Here is a 25,426-nt window from a genome sequence, read left to right as displayed (position 1 = left end):
TTGCCGTTCCAGGCCAATGGGGGCTGTGGGAAGTGGCGTGGGGCCGAGAGATGTGCTGGCCACTGCTTCCCATAGCCCCCATTGGCCTGCAATGGCAAACCATGGCCAGTGGGAGCTGCGAACGGCCGAACCTGCAGATGCTGCACATAAACAAACCATTCCAGCCCACCAGTGCATTTCCCTGACGGGCAGCGTGCCAAAGGTTGCCGATCCCTGGTCTAACAGCTCTCACTTTTATTCACTTTAAAAACATCCTGCTCTCTTCTCTTTGACTTCAAACTTGCCTTTTCTCTTTTCTTTGGGTCCAGATTTATGTATTTTTCTTCTCTTTATTTTATCTTTCTATTCCTTGCTTTCCACAGCCCCTCGCTCATAGTTCCACTGAGTAGCCAAATCATAATTCAAAGTTTCACAATCAGAGTGACCAAAGAATCCATTTTCTTACACATTATCAGATTTGTGAATGGCACATGTACAACTGTCATGACAATCTCTACCATATATTACGTGGGGTCTAGGCCTGTGTAAACGAAACTCATTCTTCCTGTATTTCACAACAACTGTCTGCAAGCTCTCCAGTGAGCTAGACTTTTTGAAATTCAAAGAGAGACTGAAATCTTTGGAGGTAGCCTGCATTTTGTGTCCAGCCTCAGAAATTTAAATGGAAGTTTCCACTATATTTTGTGCCAATTTCTTATATCATAAATCTGCCACATACTGCTATTTAAGTTCTAATCCCTCAACAGAAAATTAATATAAAATATGTAAAAGAAACAGGGGATCATAGATGGTGAAAGCTATGGAAATTCTGAGCTAAGGCATGCATGTTATTCTAACATAACTCTACTACTGTATGTAGTCATTGAAGCCTTTGTAATCTCAAAATAGAGGGTTACATGAATTGTATTATACTGGTACTGTATGTACTCCAAAGTCTAGACATGATGGACATAACTAAGAGATGTTGTGGTCATATTTTGCCTCTGTCCTTGGTTTAAACTTTTAACAAATTAATAACAAAGGAGTTTTAATTTCTATTCTGCCTTTAAATTTGAACATGAAACAACATACCGAAGAATGGAAACTAGCCTAAGTTGTGAGAGTATATCTATTACCCCATACAGAAAACATTTTCCATAAATTGCAATTCTAATTCAAAAAGTGACTTTTTATAAATTCCATTGTAGAGTTCCATATTTATTGTGTTGCAGTGGTTTCCAGATCCAATATGCTCAGTGTACAAGTTATTCTGTTTTCTTGTTAGGATCTAAAACTCCAACTGGGATCCAAAAGTCAAATTGTATCTTTTCTTGCTTCTGGATCGTAATCAGTAACACTTTCTGCAAGTTAAAATTTGCCTTCAGTTAAGTTTCATTGTCTTCAGATTTTGCCCTCACTTATACTTGTCCAATCCAAATGAAGACAGTGGAGGGGTACAGGGGTAAATGAGGCAAATTTGGCTTTGAAACAGAAACTTAGTTCACAATTTCATTGACGACATGTGAGCCACAATAAAATCCATGTCCTTTATCCATAGTGGTACTGGCTCTGCAATGGTAACAGAAGCAGACAATAGTAGACTATTTGTGGCATTTCATCATAGAATCATAGAATATCAGGGTTGGAAGGGACCTCAGGAGGTCATCTAGTCCAACCCCCTGCTCAAAGCAGGACCAATCCCCAATTTTTGCCCCAGATCCCTAAATGGCCCCCTCAAGGATTGAACTCACAACCCTGGGTTTAGCAGGCCAATGCTCAAACCACTGAGCTATCCCTCCCCCCATTTAAGTAAGATGACCTGAATACACAAAGGGAGTTGATCTTTTGATTAAGAAGTTGCCATTTTTGTATAGTCTCTTTGCAGTGCAAGTGCACTTTAATGTTACATTAACAAACTTTGTTTTTCCTTGTGATATCGGACCATATGATCTCAGTTGTAACTCCATTTAAGTTAGTAAACAACTGTTGGATGCATTTGATGCTAGAAAGTAATATTATTTTCACTGATAGTCCCTGTATCAATACCCACTGAAAGAATTAAGCGTCTCCTTGAGTCAATGGAAAAAAAAAACTCCTTACTTTTGCCCTGGGGGCACTTCCTTTTACAAAAAGTAGCACTCTGTACCTATAGTGTTGTCTCTAATATGTACTTTTGCAAATAGTGCAAATATTGTCACCCTGTAGGAGTACACAAGCTTTGTATTTGTGTGCCTGTTGTATTGTCAAGTGACATTTCACATCATTTACTTTTTGGCTGCCATTTCCTTGTCTTGCATAATACATTTTTCTTACATTAAAAACTGAAGCGCAGAGAAATTTTAAAATGTTGAGTGCGCTTTGTGGGATGACATCTTTGAAATAAATGAAGACTTATGGTGAGCAGGATCAGCTGCAACCCCATAAAGTGACATTTTAGGATATGGCTGGCTTAAATTGTATAATGCTGAACAATTACAGAAAAACATTGCATCAAGTAAAATTGTAGTATGAGAAAAAAAGACAGCAGTGTTTAGAGCTGCAGTTAATTCTGCTTGCCATATGGCATGTCACTCACAGTAATAGCACTTACATTTCTTCAGGAAGTGCACTTAAATATCAGTTAGTGAACAAGGTAGTACGCATATTGTAATAGAAATTTGCAATCATATGCACTATGAACTTTGTACAGTAAAGGAATATGTCACAATCACTGTACCCACATAAATCTGAATGGCATTTTAAAAGTTCTTTTATGTAAGATTATTCTAAATGCTGCATTTTAAAAATCATAATTACTGTGCATATGGTTCATAGCAACTCTTATTAAAACAAAATAAAACATAAAACCCAAACCCATGAACAAACGGTTAACATAGCCTCCTGCTTGCATGGGGTACAGTGGTTTTCATATGTTACTTTTATAACTTTACCAAACTGGCTGTAGTGTTTTTTGAGGTCCTGATGGAAAGCCAGTTGAAATCAGTGGAAATGTTTCCATTAATTTGAATGAGCTTTGCATCAGTTTGAGGGGCCTACTAGTTTAGTGCTGTTTTCCAATGCATGGAGACAGTTAATGAAATGTATATGAAGCCTCTTTCCTGTGGAGTAGTCCAAACTTGGTCTGCAAAAAATGCAATGATCATGTAGATAGGAACCAAGGATCAGCTATTCCCTCTTGTTGGTATGGGTGAGCTTTAAGAGTTAAGACTTTGGGGTCATAGTGGATAGTCAGCGGAACATGAGCTCTCTGGGCAGTGCTGTGGCTAAAAGGGATAATGTGGTCCTTGGATATATAAACAGACATATTATATTACCTCTGTATTGGCATTGCTGAGACTGCTACTGGAATACTGTGTCTAGTTCTGGTGTCCACACTTAAAGAAGGATGATGAAAATTGGCTAGAGTTCAGAGTAGAGCCATGAGAATGATTGAAGAACTGGAAAACATGTCTCATATTGAAAGACTGAAGGAGCTTGATCTCTTTTAGCTTATAATAGAGAATGTTTGATCACAGTCTATAAGTATGTATGTGGAGAAGAGAAGTTTTATAGTAGAGGGCTCTTTAATTGAGGAGACAAAGATAGAATAAGATCCAATGTCTAGAAGTTGAATCTAGACAAATTCAGACTAGAAGTAAGGTGCCAATTTTTAACAGTGAGGGTAATTAACCATTGCAACAACTTAACCAGTGATTTTGATGGATTTGCCACCACTGGCAATTTTAAAATCTGTATTGGATGTTTTTCTAAAAGATATGCGCTAGTTCAAAGTATTGGACTTGAAGCAGGAACAAATACAGGGAAGTTCTATAGACTGTTATACAGGAGGTCACACTGGATGGTCACAATACTCCTTTTTGGCCTTAAAAAAACAACAAAAATAAATCTATGAATTTATAAAGCAAGTCACTTTTTATTTTGGTATATCTATAGCTGTTGATGGAGTCATTATAATTTTCAGGGATTATTTTGATATTCACTGTTTGATACTAAAGTTTTCTGATCTATCCTGTAGCTTATTTGTTCTCCGGTCTTACAATATCCTACTCAGATGCCTAAGAATTGTTTTGCAGTTTGCAATTTCCCTGAGCTTTTTTTCCTGCTAGGAGAGTAAGTGTTTTTTCCATCAGTCACTCTGCTAGAAGTCAGCTGGCCATTCTCAAACTTCTAGATGATGGTCCTGCAATCCTACCTCAGGCAAAAATCCCATTGGTTTCAATGCATTAGTGAATTGGGCTTTATCTATAAAATTCTTTGTCAACAGCAATTTAAAACCAGCTTGGCAAATCACTAGAAAATATACCAAAGGGAAAAATCCCATAGTGACAGGAAAAAGGAGTACATGACCAGACAGATCTTTTCCATTTCTAAACTCTATTGGCCTGATTATCATCGAAACTGGTGTAAATCAGGAGTAAATACTAAAGTTACAATAATGTAAAACCCATGGAAATGAGGGGAGAATCAGGGTCTATACTATTATAATGTAAATGATTGAGCAAACAGCACTGTTCTTAAGCGTTTTTCTTCACAGCATGATACCTACTGAGATTTCTCTTTTCATTTTTAGTGGCAGAGGTTCTTTTTCAGTAACAGGCAGAATCTGCATCCTAACAAACACTGGACAGCAACATAGGGATATTGGTGAAACTTCTCTTTGGTTTCCCCACATTTTCAGCCTTATTTGGCTTAGTCTGCAGAATATTGCCTTTGTCTGCTTTGTCCACTGACCAACAGATCGCTCTTGCTTGTGTGAGAATTCTCTCTTACATAGCAAATCTCCCATTTTTTGCTGCTCAAGCGCTTCATGCTCCTGCCCAATGTGTGCCAACTCTCTACCTTATTGGAACTTTGCTCATTTCAACCTTCTCTCTCCCACCTTCTCATCACTCCTTGGGGTTTGCTCTGACCAGCTTGTAGAATTTCATTTTTCTCCAAGCTATTTCCTCTAAAACAACTGGTCTTCTCTGCCAGTGTTTTATCATCAAAGATAACATGCAGGTGAAAACACTTTTAATTTTTCCTGTTGTTCTAGTCCAGCCCATATCAACTGTATCTATGTCTGCTCTTCTGCAGTACTGTACTGGATGGGCTAGAGCAGGTGACTGGATAGCTTTATTTTCTGGGTCTGCCGACCTGCATACTGCCTTTTGAGTCATGGTACTTGTAGAGTATCTTAGGATCAGGGTTTTTACAGTTGGTGATAGAATCATAGAATCATAGAATATCAGGGTTGGAAGGGACCTCTGGAGGCCATCTAGCCCAACCCCCTGCCCAGAGCAGGACCAATCCCAACTAAATCATCCCAGCCAGGGCTTTGTCAAGCCTGATCTTAAAAACTTTTAGGGAAGGGGATTCCACCACCTCCCTAGGTAATGCATTCCAGTGTTTCACCACTCTCCTAGTGAAAATGTTTTTCCTAATATCCAACCTAAATCTCCCCCACTGCAACTTGAGACCATTACTCCTTGTCCTATTATCTGCTATCACTGAGAATAGTCTAGATCCATCCTCTTTCGATCCACCTTTCAGGTAGTTAAAAGCAGCTATCAAATCCCCCCTCATTCTTCTCTTCCGTAGACTAAACAATCCCAGTTCCCTCAGCCTCTCCTCATAAGTCATGTGTTCCAGACCCCTAATAATTTTTGTTGCCCTTCGCTGGACTCTCTCCAATTTTTCCACATCCTTCTTGTAGTGTGGGGCCCAAAACTGGACACAGTACTCCAGATGAGGCCTCACCAGTGTCAAATAGAGGGGAACGATCACGTCCCTCGATCTGCTGGTAATGCCCCTTCTTATACACCCCAAAATGCCATTGGCCTTCTTGGCAACAAAGGCACACTGTTGACTGATACTAGTTTACCATCTCTTCTGCTGATTTCCTGGTAGTTTCTCAGGAGCTGACAAGGGTGAGCTTCAAGTACATTTTCTTCTGCTGTAATGTTGGAAGAAAATTTTAGTGAGAACAAGCAGATTATCTAAACAGAGCCTGATGAGTCTGTGTCCCAGCTCATTGATCTTTCCTAATCCATGTTTGTTTAATTCATTCTGATCCATGACCTTTGCTCCCACTTTAGCTTTGGAATGTCCCATATTCAGCAGCACATCAGGTCTTGGCACCCTGTCAGTGAATTAGAACTCTTGAATTTCATCATCCTTGGCTGCTGTGGAAGAAGAGAGGCCTGAATGATGCTCAGGTTAATTGGACTTTCTTTAAAAGAAATAAGATAGGCTTTGGAAGGATTATATCCCATTAGGGCTGGGATTTTATCCTTATTTAGAACAAGTACCAACATGTTCTCATTTTTAAAACTTAATCTTTATTTTTAAAAAATATAAATAGAGTGGAGAGATACAGATAGCAACTCACTTGCGGCATTCCAGTGTCATTCAGTATTTGGTGATCAGCATTTCGTCATAATGGAGAATTTAGAACAGTAGGTTATTAACAGAGGAACTGGTTGACATATACCAGTGGTTCTCAAACTTTTGCATTGGTGACCCCTTTCAAACAGCAAACCTCTGAGTGTGACCCCCCCTCATAAATTAAAATATATTTTTTTATATTTAACACTAGACATAATTGGTGGAGGCATATCAGGGTTTTGTGGGTGGAGGTTAACAGCTCGTGACCCCCTGAGGGGTCATGACCCCTTGTTTGAGAACCCCTGAATAAACAATATAAGATTGGGTGTTTTTACACCATGAGAGCACAGATTTTTCTAAGTACTGTATGAAAGGGAGAGACAGCTCTAAATAATTTTCTAGTTCTAGCCATTTAGGATAAAGTAACTTTTCCATTACAAGGCTTTCCATATTAGGATATAACAGTGAAATATTGAGAGAATATTACATAAAAGCTTTTCAGTTCACCTTTAACCTTGGAAGTGCAGATCATTTTCACTCGAGAGTATCATTATGAGTCAGGATGTATAGCCCATTAGAAAATAGAAAGGTTTTCTCTTTTTTCATTTGGTGGATATGCTCTGTATGCTTTAACATGCATTTGAGATAGGTCCCCTGGAGCCTTATTTATGAATGGTATGCCTATTTAAATTGCATGTAAAGTATAGCATACAGAAAGATTTCATAGCTTTGTACCGCTCATGTGTGTTTTAAACATGTACTAATATATGCCTCCTGATGTATAATGAGACTCTTGTTTGGTATGAGACTGGGCCAACATGGATTGAAATGGGGGAATTAGAAGAGACAAAAGATAGAACTGGCACATAGGAGCTATGAACATGGATACAAATGTTAAACAAAAATGTTCTGAAAAGTTAGATGCAACAACTATACTAGCCTTAGGGTTGTTCTACTGGAACTTGAACACCTGGCGCTTATATAGCAAATAGAAACTGACACTTGCCAGAATCTGACCTTGACAGAATTATATAATATTTCTAGCATGGTTGAACAATGTATTTTAGGCACTCGGAGATTTTCTATGAATATTAGGCATGCATATCTTTTATTGTATCCTTTGTTTCTGTAAAATCATTTGTTTGCATGTGTGTGGCCAAAGCAAGAGAAATCCATTTGGTTTTGAATCTCCTTTTTTTAATCTAGGTGTTTATATACCCCTCATGACTATAGTTTTTTAGTACCTCACAAACATTAACTAATTCATTCCCACTTCTATGAGGTAAGGAAATACAATTAAAAGAAAACAAGACACCTAAAAGCCAAAAACAAATAGGGAACTAAGGCATAGAGAAATTAGGGCCTGGTCTACACTGGGTGGGGAGTGGGGTGGGGGAGAATCGATCTAAGTTACGCAACTTCAGGTACGTGAATAATGTAGCTGAAGTCGACATACTTAGATCAACTTACTGCGGTGTCTTCACTGTAGTAAGTCGATGGCTGATGCTCCCCCATTGACTCCGCCTGCGCTTCTTGCTCCGGTGGAGTACTAGATTCGACAGGAGAGCACTCGGCGGTCGATTTATCGCATCTAGACTAGTAATGTAGACAAACCCTAGGGATTAGATCAAAAAGGATTTAGGTGCCTAAATCCAAATTTTGCATCTTCAAAACCCCCACTCAGTTGCTGCCTAACCCTGTAGGCACCTAAATTCCACAGACATGTAAGACTTGACTGGTAAAGTCCCCTAAGTGCCTAAATTTCTGCTGGTGGTCATGCACTAACCTGCCTAAGACCTGATACCTGGTGCCTAGCTCATACCTAAGCCTCAATGTGATGCTCACAGAGTGGGATTACTTACTTGAAAAGGATTGTTCTCTGTGTTATAAAACCTCCTGCTCCCTACACATTAACAAAGTGATTTTCTATCTTGATGCATATGATATATGCACTATATATATATGTTACCTCACCCCACCCATATCTCGCCTCTGGGGCCCAATCTAGTACATATTGTCAGAAGCTGCCTAAGAGCATGCCTAACAGACTGGGCCCAGCACAGAATGCAGGAGATGGTAGTACCTCCATATTACCATATAGCCCAGTGGTTAGAGCACTCACCCAGGATGTGGGAGGCTCAGGTTCAATTGCCTAGTCTGGCTGATGGGCAGCCAGGACTAGAACCCAGGACTCTTATCTACTACTTGAGTGCCCTAACTACTGGGCTGTAAGGTATGCTAGAATGGCATCTCCTCAGTTTCTCCTGCTGAAGCTGTTCCACTTTGTTTGAAACACAGTCATTGGAGAAGGGACTGGGACCTGGATCTCCTAGGAAAGTGTGCGAACAACTAGGCTATGGAGTTATTCTCTCTTTTTCTCTCACCCAATTGTGAATTGTACCCTGAGACCACTTAACTTTCCCTATGCATTTCATAGGAAGCTTGGGCACCTAATTTGGGGTGGTAGATTCCACAGGGTGGCAACAGGATCCTTAAGGTTAGGTGTTACTGAGTCTATGACTAAGTCCCCTTTGTGAATCTACCTTAAGTGACTTACCCAAGAATTTTTGTTAGGGCCAGGAATTGACCAAGGTCCTCTGAATCTCAATTAAGTGCCATGTGAGTTGTCTCTTTGAACACAGTGGGGTTACTTATATGAAAAGGATTGTCCTCAGTGTTATAAAACCTCCTGTTCCCGATACATTAACAAAGCGATTTTCTATCTTGATACATATGGTATATGCACTATATTTTATATTTATATATATATGCTACAGCCAACGTTAAGTCCTAAATCCTGCAAATGCATCTGCATGGGTGGATTTCTAAAGAACCCCAGTGACTTTGATGTAGCTGTATGTAGACAGAGTTGCAGTTTCTCTGTGTGATGAAGTTGCAGGATCAGAGCTTAAAATACATTCATTTATATCACAGTTCACCTTGCACTCAAAAGTAGAGGTTCTGTGATCTCTTAGTTGAGATTGTTGTCATTGTTGTCCAACCAGATTTTGTTGACATACTGGTATGTTACTGTGTAATTTGGAATTTCTAGGCAAGGCAGGGCAGTTCATCTATTTGGCTGTGTAGCAAAGAGAAAGAGAAGGTCATGGAAGAAAATAGGGAAAAGAAAACTGGGTGCTGGAAGTGGAGAGCAATGATGCTTGGAAAGAGAAAGTTAAGGCGAAAGTGTTCTATCACTGATGGCCCAGGGACTGCATGTTCTACCTAGCGGGTTGAATGTCTTAACAGTTTGTTAGATAAATAGGAGGGGAATTGTAATTATTCTGATTACTGTCACTGATTGTCTACCAATTGTGCCCACAGCTATTTGATACTAAAACACCCTATGATTCTTGTCAGCCTATCCTCTGCCCCCTCTCCTCTCTCAACCCACTTATTTGTTCCATCTACTTGTTATGTCTTGTCTTTTAGATTGTAAATGGATAGGGGACATGGACTGTCATTTACTATATGTTTGTAGAATGCCAAGTATAATGGGGTTCCAAACGTTTTTGGGGCCTGGTCACATAACCCCAAAAATAATTAGTTTCTATTTCTTAATTAAACAGATGGAACATGAATTAGTGTAAAGTGTTTATATTGTATAATGTATAATATCTTCTGGAAAAAAAATGTGTTCTCAAAACAATGGCAGTAAAGCCAGATTATACATTTTTTAAACATCTCAGAGGAGAATTTGTGTCATGATTCATTGTGCACACTCTAATTCTAAGTAATTTTCTTAAAAAAGATCTTTATGTAAACAGAATATTAATCCTTTTATACACTGAGGGAAATCTAGCTTATTTTTATTGGACTTCTTTTGAACATATGTATAACGTGACTTTAACTCTCTTCCATATTTTAAGAGAAAGAGAGTACCTATGTAGGCAAATAATGACACTGGCAAGAGAGCTAAAAATATGAGATACCTCCTCTGCCTGCACATCCCTTCTGAAAGTATTGGCTAATTATATTTAACATGGAATGAGAACATAATTTCCACTGTTTTGACAAGCAACAAATTGCACATTAGCTCTTTGTAAATAATATTATTAAAACCAGTTGTCCTTGTCTGTAGTTTCTTCTTTGTAAGAATAAAATTAATTTAAGGCCCATCATTCACAAGATAAGCATTATAATATCAAAGCAGCAGTTATAAGACATCGGAAACTGAAGATCCGGTATACCCAGTGAATACTAGGATAAATTTGGTGTTTCAAGAAGAAGATAAAGGAAGAAGATACGTGAAGTCTATGATAGCAGCATGGTGCTTGTGGTAATCAGATTTTCAGTCATGATTCATTTGACTCAGTTATTCTACTAATAATATTATCCTGACTATAATCTAAACAGAATATTGGTTTCCACTGAGAAATGTAAATTACAGATTGTTAAGCATTTTTTCTACTTTTTTTCCCTAATTGACTAATTTAGCTGAGATGTCGGCTTTTTTTCAAAGATGCAATGTATAGGTAAATTTTAATATTACTTTACATTTATAAATCACCTTTCATCCAAAGAGCAAAAGGTGATTTACAACACACATATTAATTAAATAGGCCTTGCAGCTACATCATGATGTACATCCCTAATTGTTATTATAATACTCATTTTGGACTCAAAAGCTGATCCTGTAATGGCATTTGCTAGCATGGATTTCTGCATCTCTGCAGAATCCTTATAGAGCCATGGGACTTCCATATGGCACCAGGGTCTACATAAACCAGAATCACAGAAATGTCTTCTGCACTGAGGCAGGATTTAGTATTATCTGGACCAACCCAGTCAGGTGTTTGGCTAACCTGTTCTTAAAAACCTCCAATGATGGAGATTCCACAACCTCCCTAAGCAATTTATTCCAGTTTTTTACTGCCCTTACAGTTAGGAAGTTTTTCCTAAGGTCTAATTGAGATCTCCCTTGCTGCAATTTAAACCCATTGCTTCTTATCCTGTCCTCGGTGGATAAGGAGAATAGTTTATTACCCTCCCCTTTATAACAATCTTTTTGGTATTTGAAGACTGTTATGTCTGTTATGAAGACCCTCAGTCTTCTCTCCTCCAGACTAAACAACCCATTTTTTTCAATCTTTCTTGGTAGGTTGTGTTTTCTTGATCTTTAGTAATTTTTACTGCTCTTCTTTGGACCTTCTCCAATTTGTCCACATCTTTCCTGAAGTGTGGTGCCGAGAACTAGACACAGTACTCCAGTTGAGGCCTTATCGGTGCTGAGTAGAGTGGAAAAATTACTTCTTGTGTCTTGCTTACAGAACTCCTGTTAAATCCCATAATGAAGTTCACTTTTTTTTGCAGCAGTGTTACACTGTTGACTCATATTTAGTTTGTGATTCATTATAACCCCCTGATCCTTTTCAGCAGTACTCCTTCCCAGGCCGTCATTTCCCGTTTTGTATTTGTCCAGTTGACTATTCCTTCCTAAGTGCATTATTTCTTCCTTTGCATTTGGCCATATTGAATTTCTCCCTATTATTTTAGACCATTTCTCCAGTTTGTCAAGATAATTTTGAATTCTAATCATGTCCTCCAAAGCACTTGTAACCCCTCCCAGCTTGGTATCATCTGCAAACTGTATAAGTGTACTCTATGCCATTATCCAAATAATTTTTCAAGCTATTGAACGGAACTAGACCTAGGAGAGATTCCTGTGTGACTCCACTCGATAAGCCCTTCCAGCTTGACTGTGAACCATTGACAATTATTCTCTGAGTATGGTTTTCCAACTAGTTGTTCACCTACCTTAAAGCAGGTTTGTCTAAGCTATATTTCTCTAATTTGCTTATGAGAAGGTCACATGAGACAGTATCAAAAGTCTTACTGAAAGCGAAATATATTGTATCTACTGCTTTCCCCCATGCACAAGGCTTGCCATTCTATCAAAGAAGGGTATTAGGTTGGTTTGACAGGATACGTTCTTGAGAAATCTATGTTGACTGTTACTTATCACCTTATAATCTTCTAGATGCTTTCAAATTGATTGTTTGATTGTTTTCTCCATTAATTTTCCAGATACTGAAGTTAAGCTGACTGGTCTATAATTCCCTAGCTCGTCCATATTCCCCCTTTTATATATACATACTATATTTTCCCTTTTCCAGTCCTCTGGAATCTCTTTGTCCTCCATGGCTTCTCAAAGATAATTGCCAATGGCTCAGAGATCTCTTCAGCAAATTCCTTAAGTATTTTAGAATGTATTTCACTAGACGCTGTAGACTTGAAGAAATCTAACCAGCCTAAAAGAAAAGGAGTACTTGTGGCACCTTAGAGAGTAATCAATTTATTTGAGCATAAGCTTTCGTGAGCTACAGCTCACTTCATCGGATGCATACCGTGGAAAGTGTAGAAGATCTTATTATATACACACAAAGCATGAAAAAATATCTCCTCCCATGCTTTGTGTGTATATAATAAGATCTTCTACACTTTCCACGGTATGCATCCGATGAAGTGAGCTGTAGCTCACGAAAACTTATGCTCAAATAAATTGGTTAGTCTTTAAGGTGCCACAGGTACTCCTTTTCTTTTTGTGAATACAGATTAACACAGCTGTTACTCTGTAACCAGCCTAAGTAATTCTTACCTCATTCTTTCCCTACCTTCACCTCAGATCTTACCACATTTTACACTGATGTTCACTATATTAGTCATCCAATCACTGCTAATCTTTTTAGTGAAAACTGAAACAAAAAGACATTTAATACTTTGACCGTTGCTGCATTTTCTGTTATTGTCTTTCCCACCTCATTGAATAATGGGCTGACCCTGTCCTTGGTCTTCCTGTTGCTTCTAATGTATTTGTAAAATATTTCTTATTACACTTTATGTCCCTAGCTAATTTAATCTCATTTTGTGACTTGATAGTATTTAAGGATCAGAGCCCATATTAAGTTTCACAAGGTAAAATCCTGACCCTATTAAAAGTCACTGGGAGTTTTGTCATTGGCTTCAGTGGGACTGAGATGTCATCCGTAGTGCTTAAGTCCAAGAGCTCAGTCCAAGATCACACATGGAGTCGGTGGCACAGCCAAGAAAAGAACCCAGGAGTCATAGCTCTCAGCCCTAACTACCAAGTTAAACTCCCTGGAGTGCAGTATTTCCCCCCATGTAAATAAACTGTATATTTAGAGACAGATTTCAGTTTCCATGAGGTGCAAAACCACAGTGACTCCATTGACTTCAGTTCAATTACTCCAGCTGAGTTACTCCAGATTTACACTAGGGTAAATCTGACCAGAATTAGGTCCTAATTGTTAAATATATGTCTTAACTGGTCATGACTGACAGTGGAAAAGCAAATTAAGCCATATATGACTTTATGAATGCTAAATTGATTATTTGTATTAGTGGTTTCTCTGATATATTCATAGTGATAGTACACTTTAAATAAAATGACACTTCAAAAAAGGAATGCTTACTTGAGCCATGGTTCTGGGATGTGCTGCATGCCTTGGGGTGTTGCTTTGGTCTCTCCTACTGAAATGAACAGGAGATAGGTGCTCAGCAAGTCACATGACTGGGCCAATTATGCTAACATGCAGTGGAACATCCATACAAGTGCATGTAACATCTGCACAAAATTGCATTGTGCTATTATGATGTTGAAAAGAAAATGCATCATTATAAATGGAATACTTATGTAGTGTTATCAGCGGAACAATTGTTATGTATTGAGCAATCAGAAGCACCCACTTGCAAATCCTTAACAAAATGCTTAGCATTTAATAAACAGAATTTCCAGCGAACTTAGAGATCAATACAGCAGTCTAGCCACCTTTCAGAGACTGCTCTTCACAGCTTTGTCTCTAGCCTTACTTGAGTAAACACATATTCAGAATAGAACATTAGTTTCAACAATGCATCCCATTTTACAGTTCCCTGGTACTTCAGACTAAAAGTAACACATGAGGTACCTGAGCCTAGATCTTCAGAATTATTCGTGGGAGTCAGTGGGAGTCTAAGTACCTAACCCTAAATACTTTAGAGGATATGGATCCCGGTATTCTACTTAATCTAAATGCAACCAAAATCTAACTTTAGCCTTTTCTTGCTGGATTAAGAGATCGGGCTCTAACAGTCCTCATTTGTAAGGAGTATCATGCAGGTGTCTAACCAAGTTATTAAAAATTAAGGTTTTGCTTCTCCATGAATGGATGTTAATTCTACTGATCCCATGCTAGAAGAGTATTATTTAGAATATTTTGGGTGTATGTAATTAAGGGAGATGTAATTACTGTCCTTGTTTAGTGTTCGATACCTGGCAAACATTGAAGCAGGGCAACTTTGAAAATTAGTTGGTTGTGGTAAGAGTCTTAGCACTAAGACCCTATTGGATCTCTTGCAGTTTTGAGAGCCAGCAGTGTGCTGCAGGTGTGGTTGAAGGGCAAGGTTATTCTGCCCAAAGAGGACAGTCAAGAATGCCTGCCTCCTGGAGCACTGGGGGAATATGCTCAAAAGTGGTGACTACTACACCCGGTAAAATAGTGTAGCATCACACTCTCTTCAGCATTGGCCTCAGTCTCGCAGCAAATGTGCAGGGTGTTCAGGACCAGGACAAAACCCATAGCCCTCTCCAGAAATGTAGAAACCTGTCACACACTATTTTACCCTCTCTTAAGTGAGACAGCACAAGCACTGGCATTGTGGCTGCCTTTTTCAAGGAAGGGCAGGGCAGAAAGGGCGTCCTGCATCATTTACCCCCTCCTAGCTGAGCCTGATCTGAGAAGTGGAAATAAATACGTAAACAAATTAGATATTTTCAAAGTGTTTTTTCAAATAAAGAAGAAATTATTTTGTATCTGGAGGATGTAAGAGCTAGTGTATCAAGTATTCGTGTACCCACAGGATCCTACTTCCACTGCAAAATTTAACAGCTGACAAGATTTGGCCAAAGCTGCAGGTGACCTGCAACTGCAGCAAAAACTTTTTGGCTGAAGAATTGCCATATACTACAAAATATGCAAAGGATATTGGAGGGAAGCTTGAATAGAAATGGGAGCTCCAAAACCCCCATTGCATGAAGATGGCCTGTAATTGCTCTTAGAAAGTGCCCAGAGGAATACCAATATGAATGGATAATGAACTTTTCCTTTCCATTGTCCACAATAAGTTTGTTACATTTTGAAAAAGACTTGAAAAGAGAAGTCCTTCATTTTGAAGATAAACAAAAACTTTTCCCCATCTAATTCTGCACATTGCAGAAACTGTTCAGGAACAGTTCATCTGTGTGAGAATCTGACCTTGTAATGCTGCCAAGGTGAGAGAGGCTTAGGACAATCTGCTACATAAGGGCTGATTGCACAAGTTAAAGCTGCCCGAGGGCTGCTTTAACGTATGCTCCCAATTTTTCTAAAACTCCTGGAGAGAGAATATTGCATGCCATACTTTACTGTTTCCTACCTCTCTTTATCTCTTTTCTACCCCTTTTGGACAATCATCAACCAGTCTCTCTGGTTGGCTGATAAGTAGCCTAAGCACAACCCCAGATTCCATTAAGGATTTCCAAAGTGTATGATTTATATGTGATACATGTTAGTGAAATGTCTGCAGAGAGACTGTAGAAATGTGTGTAAAGCTGTTAAGAGTAGAGGAGGTCCTACCTGTTGAGTTGGGTCAAATGCCTCCATGTGGGAGATCTCTATTTTGGGTTCTCGCTTTGGAGTCACAGTGCAGTGAGAAAAGAAAAGGATTGTGGGGGTCAATTTATATACTCCATACAGTAACTGATCTCTAGTTTTATAATCTAAAGGAAAGAGTTGTCTTTAAAATCCTCAAGCAGATGGTAGGGAATTTAATGCAAGGTAACGGTAGCTCAAAATAAATATAGGAGTAAATATAGGTGTAACTTTGCAAGCCTTTCTTCAGCTCATGGAAATAATGAGTAAGTAATGAGAATAGTTTAGCATCTGAAATCAAGCAGAATAAAAGAACTCTAGTATTTATGTGCAGGACTTACTGCTAACAATGCAAACAAACAAACAAACAAAAGACTAAGAAAATATCACGTGTACATCACTCAATTATTCATATCATAGTTGTAAGATAAAAAACTACTCATAGCAGGTATTAATTAGGACTCTATTTTATATAGTTATAAAGTTATATTTAATTTACACATTTTTTAAAATCTACTCTTTTTTATGATTACATGCCTGTTTATTGTATTTTACACTTCATGCATTTGGTATAGATAATTCAATCCCTGAAAAAACCTTGGACATCTCTATTCCATCTGGCAAACTGATCTGAACACATTTAATGAAGAAATTCTCAATTTTAAATGTACTTTATAAAATTGTTTTTTTGGACTACACTATATAATACTTAAAAGGAAATGTGCCTTTACTTTTTTTCTGATTAGAATGAATGATTTAATAAAAAAAATCTTAAATTCATAGAAACTGGAGATCATATATCCTACCCTGATGTCACTGCGGTTTATAAATACACAAGCAACCACTCACATCTGTTTTTTTATTTTATTTTCTGATTTAAGAGGGAAATTGACCTTACAATCTTTAATGTGACTTCAGGTCATTGTTATTAGTGATGAGAAAATACTGTGTTCTCCTTCTGACTGAGCCTGGCAAACCTCCCAGATATTTTACAATCACAGTATAAAAAACCCTCTGAAATGCTTTTTATTTTTCAGGTTTAGACACTTGTTGTAGTACTCTGTACATCTGGCAAATAGAAAATCTTTTTGCAAGAGAATGTGTGCTCTTTCCACATGAATAGTGTTTCTTTTCTGAAGCACTATACCTTCAGAATATATACTTCACTAGACCTTTCTTACTGGTCAAAAGGTTAGTCATTTTAATTTGGGGGCGAGGGGTCCAGGGAACAGTTTCATGATTTTAAGTGTGAAGAGAAGAGAATGTGAAACATCTGAGTTGCACTCAGGTTCACCTGTGGCCTGCCTAATCTAAATCCCTAGTAAGTATGGCCTGATGTATCCTTTCATAATCATAATATAAGATCCAGATCCAGAAGCCTTAGAGGGCTGGAATTCTCTGCTCCCTCTGTAAGAGATAAGGGGAACATCCTGCTCTTGCCAGCTTCATTTACATTAATTATAATCAAAGATCATAGTAATGTTTTGTTTGTTTACTTTTTCCCAAATAAAAACGATACTTGTGGTTCCAACATTCCCAAGGACTCTTAAGTACTTGTGAGTGGGGAAAAACACCAGCAAAGGTACCAAGGAAGGTTTTATTTTAATTTCCCAAGGGAAGAAGCATAACTTGGCTTGGCAGAATTTTATTTTTATGTTTCTGATGGATAATATCAATGTTTATTTTTAAACTTTTTTTATTTTAAGGGACTTAAATTTTCACAGTTGTAGGAAATTATTGGGGAAGGTCGGACAATAATTACGTAATGACAGTAGAGGTTGCAATTCAAAAAGTTAAAGCTTCATGACAGTCAAAACACAAATTGCCAGCATCACATGTCAAAATATACAACGTAAATATCCTCAAATCACACTGTAGTTCTCAAGGAGTATTTTTCTTATTCTGCCTATCTGCAAATTTCCATTTTCATTTTTCATCAGTTTGTGTGTGTATTATAAAATAGATGCTCACTGACATTTACCAATAAAAATCTAACCCTTCCCACTCTAGATATAACTCTGGCCATGCATTTATTACATTACTCTTGAGCCGTGCATTTATTACATTTATTTATTTTTAGAAGAGGACCCCAAGTCAGACTGGCACCTGACTGAAGGGTTACAATAGTTCGTAGAACCCTTGGTCGGTACAACAAAATTTTATAGCATATACTCATTGTTCAAACACAACTGTCACAACACTGGGCAATATAGTAAACTATTTCAATTTTTTGTAAGCTCTTGGAGGCAGGGACTTCAGGTTCTGCTTGTAACATGGGCCCGAGGGGGTGTGGCCTGGATGATAACCCTTGGGGCTGTTATAAAACAGGATAGTTTAGAACAGTACTAAGGCTGCTCTAAACTGTGACAGGGATGGGGACAGCAGAAAAACAGTTGTAGAATGAGGGAGCCGCAAATGGCTTCTTTGTAACTCCTCATTTGAGATGTAGGTAGTGCTCACTGAGCACAGCAAAGGAATATGTACATCGTTTTCTTATAAGTATATTTTTACTACTGTGGATACTATGTACATTATAGGAACTGTCAAAATAACTAATAATAAATAATAAGAAGTCAAAGTACATGGGACAAGCAGGGCTGGCCCTAGACCAAATGGCGCCCCCACATTTATTAAGCTTTAGAATACCTTATTTTTTATTGCATTTGTAGCCCATTTCATGACTTAGATGCACAATTTGCATGCATGATTTATGCCTGTCATATAAGATGATACATTTGCATGCTAGGATCTGTAAATTTGTATTTATTCATTCCATATATGAGCAAAATAAAAAAATATGTTTCCTCTAAGCTTATAGAAACTTTTTAATTTTAAGAATAAACTGAAATGTACTAACATCAAGAAATTGAACTGTGCACCAACATTGGGTGGACCAGTATTAAATAGTGTTACAGTAGGTGGCAGCTATAGAATATTAACCCTAGTCCTTTAGTTGAAAAGGTTGCTTTTTTTCCTTTTCCCCTGTGAAAGGAAGAACAGCATCAGAGAGATCCAAAGATGGGCCAATGGCATTTTCAAATGATATAATAGCAAGCGATGTCAGTCTGTCGTCTGCCATTGTTGATTGAAGATACATTTTAATAAGCCTCAGCTTCAAAAAGCTGCACTGACCACTCATGATGGTGACCGGCAGCCTAAGCAGAATCCTCAAAGCTATCCACGCATTAGGAAAAGTGTCCTTCAACTCTGCATCATGAATGAACTGGAGAACTTGGAGTGGAGAATTCTTCCCATGTTGTAAAATGTGATGGATGTTATCCAGTTTGACATAGGTGTCTTTATCATTGACATCTGAACATTCTCCATGTGTCAGCGTCCAGTGAAAGTCCGTACAGTGGTTCAGCAGTGTTTTACTGTCTGCTGGCAGCTTACTAAGGTCATACAAAAAACCACCGGTTATTTTTGTGATGCTTCATTTGTCCAAACCCTTTTTTGATGAACACTCAAGCAGTGTCAACGAGTGAGCAAAAAACTCCCTCTTGAATTTTTCTTCCGAGCTTTGAATCACTTCACCTCTACCCTTGTAACCAAGCTGTCTCTTCTTCAGATGAATATGAGTTTCCTTGAAGACAGGCTCAACTCCTAAGTTTTTGGTCATTTCTTTGGCAGCAGGGATGGCATCTTCAAATCCGTTGTATCTGTAACAAAACCAAGGCAGCTTCTCATCAAAGTAGTAGTAATTGTGATGTCCATCAACTGAGTTTGTAATGCCTTGCTTACAACATATCCTTGGAACAGGATATTGTGCCAAACCACAGCTGAGACCAGAAATTTGAAGTCAGCTATCTGCTTTGCCAGGGTTTGTCCCTCATGTCGCATCCCAGCCTCGGCTTTACTTGACAATGCCAGTTTCATCAGGGCACTGTAAACCTCATTCACTTGGTACCTCAATGGCCTTATGCTGTCAATGCAGTTCTCCCAGTGAGGATCACTTAGTGGCTTCATGGTCAGATTTGTAACATTGTCTGTGAGGATCTTCCACCTGTTAGTTTATCTGAAAACAGAACATCTATCCTTTGGCAATTTTTCCCTTTTGTTGCTAATAACAAAAACAGTACCCTAATCCTGGCATCCACCACGCCTGGCATGGTAGGTGTTTCTTGGGTTGCCTGCCCCGAAATCCAGCCCTGGGGCTAAGAGACCAGGAGAGATGTGAAGTGCTGGTAATATTAAGCATTGACATAGGGATTGATCAAAAGATCACTGGCTGTAGACAGTGTAGAAGAGATATATCTTGAGCTGCAGATTTGGCAAACACATGGAATCAGTGAGGCAGAGGAACACGGGTAAGCTGTTTTTCCCATGTGCAGAATAAAATCTACTTCACTAGGGTGTCATGTGGTTTAACTGATTAGTGTCTGACAAGCACTTTGAGTTCCTCAGATGAACTGCAGTTATGTAGCATCATTCATCACTGCAGAAAGGAAGATGAAGAGGACATTGAATTCTTCAGAGCTGAAGGGGATGGGAGCAAGTAGCCATGCAAGGCCTTGAAGATGAGGAGAACATTTGTATAGCAGACAGGGAACCAGTGGAGTGATGTGGTTCACTTGCACAGAGAGATATGGCAGTTGGATCATTCTATACAACTTGGAGTTTGGATATGAGCAACTTTGGGAAGCCATAGAGGAGGAAGCTGAGGTAACCAAGGCATTGAAGGCTAGATTCACAAAGGTACTTCGCCACCTAAAGGGGCAGGTGAATAAGTCCAATATTTAGGCACCATGGACATTCACAAAACCATTGCTCAGCAGCCACTAAAACGTGTCGGTGCCTACATTTGTGCTGGTAGGCATGTGCAAAGTGGCCTCAATCTTGATGCTTCTCCACAGATAGCAAGCTAATTGTAGTGCTACCTCATGCCTAATCCCTGGCAGAATTCTCAAACTAGGTGCCCCACTGCCTATCTGGCCTGTGGGGCCCAGTCTGATACCTGTGCCTGAAGGCCTACAGGAGCTGGCCTCACGCAAAAGACAACAGTGCATGTTTGTACATACTCCAGCATACCCAACAGCCTACTGATTAGGAGACTCACCTAGGATATGAGAGATCCAGGTTTCAATCCCCACTCTGCCCGATTTGGAGCATTTGAACCCACATAAGTGCCATAACCAAGGGGCATAATGGCATGGGCTCTCTCTGTTTTTTGTGAGAAAGAACATGGGATACCTAGGGCATGAGATACCTAGGGCACTTACTCCAGATCATACACTTAACTCTAGGAGAGGGTTTATGGTTGAGAATTCCAAGCATAAGGAGATCCCTATTGTGGTGGGTTTGGTCACAGAGATCCCGTTGGGACTTTCACCTGATGTGCTGAAATTACTTCTGAGCCCATTTTCCCTGCCAGCTTGGGACTTCAGAACCCTGTCTTGTTGAACCAGACATGCTAGCCTGCTGCAACACAGACCCAAAGTCTGGTCCATGCCCCCAAAGCTGCGGACTTAATTGAAAACAGCTTCGCAGGTTACCTGTCTCCAGCACCCAGACACCCAGTTCCCAATGGGATCCAAACCCCAAATAAATCCGTTTTGCTCTGTATAAAGCTTATACAGGGTAAATTCATAAATTGTCCGCCCTCTATAACACTGATAGAGAGATATGCACAGCTGTTTGCTTCCCCAAGTATTAATCACTCTGGTTTTACTAATAAATAAAAGTGATTTTAGTAAGTATAAAAAGTAGGATTTAAGTGGTTTCAAGTAATAACAGACAGAACAAAGTAAGTCACCAAGCAAAATAAAGCAAAACCACACAAGTCTAAGTCTAATACATTAAGGGACTGATTACAGGTAATATCTCACCCTCAGAGATGTTCCAATAAGATTCTTTCACAGACTAGATTTCTTTCTAGTCTGGGCCCAATCCTTTCCCCTGGTACAGTCCTTGTTAGTTCCAGCAGACATCTCAGGTGGTAAGCAGGGGTTTTCTCATGACTGGCAGTCCCTTTTGTCCTCTTCCACCCTCTTTTATAGCTGTTGCACAAGGCGGGAATCTTTTGTCTGTGCTTGTCCCCACCCCTGCCGCATCAATGGAAAAGGATTAAGATGGATTCCAGTATCATGATAAGACCCCATGTCTCCATTCTTCCTGGGTTGGCCCACACATACACAGGAAGGTTTTCATTTAGAACTGATTGTTTCTGGAGCACCCTTAATAGCCTCCACTTAATATGTTTACATCAGTGATACAAGTTTCTCTCTTATTCTCCTAACTCCAGATATAGAAATAATACATGCAAACAAATAGGATGAACACACTTAGTAGATTACAAGCTTTCTAATGACATCATACAAGGGGTATTTACCGTAAAGCATATTCCAGTTATGTCATATTCATAAGCATATTTCCATAAGGCTTATGGAATGCAATGTCACACCTATCTCTGACCTGTGAGTCCAGGGCCTAAAGTCCAGATCAGTGGGAATTAAATTCTTAAGCACCTTTGTGAATCTGGGTCTTAAGTCCCACCCTTTTCCACTGCATTTCACTCCTGACTACCTCAGGTGGCTCTCAGATCAGCTTGCTGGCTTCTGAGGATCCCTTTCTTAGGTGCATAACTCTACTCTTGCACAGTATGGGGAACCTGGGTGCCTAACTTGGGTCAGAGGATTCCACTAAGTGCACCTAGAGGTTAGGCATTGCAATACCCAAAGTCTTTGTGCATCTAGACCTGAATGCCTTGTTACTAGCAGAGTGAGGAAGCTGGAGGCAGAGTCTTCTAAAAAGTAGATCCAAAGCTCTGTAACACCCTTCCTAAAGAAATCAGCAAAAGTCAACCCTCACCACCGTCTGATGTGACCTCTCTTAATCTCTCCTTTTGAAACAGTTCCACTTTGTATAAAAAGTCATTGGAGCAAGGACAAGAAATTGGATCTCCCACCTCTGGGTCCCAACCCCCAGGCTAGAGAGTCAGTGTCACTTTCTCTCTGGCCCAATAACTACTCACTGTCATTCATAATCTCTTTTTCAATACTGGCAGCCAATCAAAGTCAGGTATTTGCCCAGCTCTAATGAACAAATGCAAATACTGTTCCTGACCTCATCACATTATCAAAGCCAATCAAGTGATCTGCATGGATGGATAGCTTATCTGCTTCATAATATTCTGCAAATTTGTTCCCTGGCAAGTAGAGAGAAATTAAACTTTGCTATTGTTTAGGCAGCAGCAGTGAAGTTTAGGACTGTGAGTCTTAAAAATAGACCTGAAGTTTTATTGCCAGTGAGAAACTAAAGACTATATTTGTTTATTTTTCACAGAACAATATGTTTTTTGTGTTGAAATGTTTAAATCAGCACAGAAAATAATAGAATAGAAACTTCAGAAAGCAAAAAAGAGAAACCAGCTTTAAAAAATCATCATCATCATCAATTTGTCTACACTGGTTACCCTCTAAAGCTTGCCAGTTACTTCAGTATTTGCAGTATTCCCACGCTATTCCCTATAGTAATTATACTGAAGTGACCTTATGTATTTACCTACGACAACACTGGAAAAATTTTTACAGGCCTTCTCTCAGACAATCACCATCAAAGAAAACCTGGATAAATGGAGATACCTTGTAGCATGCCTTAAAGATCAACACACCTGCTTCTGCCAGACTGTGGGGTAGCAATTCTCCACTGAAAATCCTCTGCTGTCCTGTCAGATCAAGCATCCAACTGTTCTCAAATATTAAGGGTAAAGTACAGAAAGAGAGGCTGTCACCAAGAGATACATGTGTCTATTTACATATGGTTATGTCTATTTACATGTGTCTTATGTCTATTTACATTGTGGTTATCAACTTGTTGGGGCATATTTTTATACAGTTATTTGCCAGGCGTGTTTTACTGTAATTTTAAAGTTACTGAAACAATTTAAAAGTGTAGATAGCTTCTTAAAACCCTAGAATAGGGGCTTATTTTTCCAAATGATACAGAGATGTTTTTCAGAACCCCAGAGTATGCTCTACTGGCCTCGCTTATTACATTTTCCATCATTAGCTTTTATTTAATAAATCCAAGTAACAAAAAACATAGACAAGGGTCTGACTTAAACTCACAAAGGCCAGGACATTCAGAGTTCAGGCTTTTCATTCCTTCTTTAAATCACGTCTTTGTGTCTTCATACTGCAGGGATCTGAGACCCATAAGCAAGCTCCTGTAGGCACATGCTATAGCACATACATGCAGCAAGACACCTACCAGTATTAGAGAATTAGGGGGGAAGTAAAGCAATATGTTATAAGAACCAGAATGATGGTACTTCAGATCATGTTCCTCATAATACTATTATTCAGGATGCTTCTTTTCATGTGCCTAAGTGCTACTGAACTACTGGTTAAGTTTGAAGGGAATAGCTGTGAAATATTGCCCTTGAATCCACTCATTATTTTAACTTTTTATAGTGATTGCATTAGGAAGCAATGGAGGAAACAGCAGAACATGTGATTATCAGTTGAATTATTTTAGTTTCATGGATTTTAAGAGTTTAGATTTCTAACAAATGGATAAGAGAAAACAGAAAGGCTGATCATGTGGTCAAGGCATCAGACTGGGGTTCAGGCAAACTGGATTTAATACATGGTTTTACCATGAACTAGCTGTGTGTCCTTGGGCAAATCTCTCTGTGCCCATCTGGAAAATGGTGATAATAATACTTATTTTCTCCCACTTGTTTGTCTGTCTTATCTGCTTAGATTGTAAGTTTATAGCAGGGACTTTCTCAGACTCTTCAACACCTAGCATAATGGAGCTCCAGTCTTGGTCGGGGCCTCTACTGTAAGAGCAGAGTAGGAGCTGCTGTAACACAAACACAATATGTGCCTATGCCAATAGAACCAACCTCCTGTGGAGCCAGGACTAGAACCTGGTCCAACTCTAAAACATAAATCATTTGAAGATGATCCATTTTTTTTCTGTTGATTGACCACATTTGAGCTGATCACAATAACTTAAAAATATCAGTGCGTGAATGCATGTTGTTCATTAGGAGTATCACCGTAATTGAGAGATAATTAATGTCTACCTTTATTTCCAAAAAGGAAAACAAATGTATTATGTTCAATGGAACTAGCCTGAAGGATCCATCATGAAGTAAATGGAGGTGACTGAGGCACTTTCATTATGTATGGATCATTAGTACAGTACACCGTAATGGCTTTTCAAGAGCCATTATGGTGCATCCTGTGAGTACATACTGACATAGCCTATAATACATGAATAACTGACATTCTACAGCAAAATAATTTAACTTAATACCAGTAAATCATCTTGGTAGATCTACAGCTAGTTCAAAATGCAGCTGTCCACTTTTCAAGTGGATTGAGATGCTGTAAGAATGAATTATCTGTGTTTTGTGCTTGGCATTGGCTACTACTGATGGGAGACGATGATAAAAATGTTTCCAAGAAAACGTTAGGTTTATTTTTCACTTTTTTGGAATTTTA

At 38.9% G+C, this 25,426-nt stretch overlaps 1 long non-coding RNA gene across 5 annotated transcripts; it reads right to left on the bottom strand.

The window, feature by feature from the left end:
- Positions 1 to 23,667, bottom strand: LOC311514698. 5 transcript variants are annotated; one of them, XR_014709917.1, is made up of 7 exons: positions 23,584 to 23,651; positions 21,800 to 22,015; positions 15,960 to 16,013; positions 13,779 to 13,833; positions 7,816 to 7,960; positions 5,843 to 5,914; positions 1 to 1,548 (listed from the first exon to the last, which is right to left on the bottom strand). It is a non-coding gene; the product is annotated as an uncharacterized lncRNA (long non-coding RNA). The 5 variants fall into 5 exon arrangements; XR_014709919.1 differs by having other exon boundaries at positions 23,555 to 23,625; XR_014709915.1 differs by lacking the exons at positions 15,960 to 16,013; positions 21,800 to 22,015 and having other exon boundaries at positions 13,779 to 13,836; positions 23,584 to 23,667.
- Positions 23,668 to 25,426: the final 1,759 nt, after the last annotated feature.

Source organism: Lepidochelys olivacea (genome assembly GCF_965140295.1).
Source record: "Lepidochelys olivacea isolate rLepOli2 genome assembly, chromosome: 1".
Classification (NCBI taxonomy): Eukaryota; Metazoa; Chordata; order Testudines; family Cheloniidae; genus Lepidochelys; species Lepidochelys olivacea.
The sequence above is the reverse complement of the archived record's forward strand: the minus strand, read 5'-3'. Positions and strand labels throughout refer to the sequence as shown.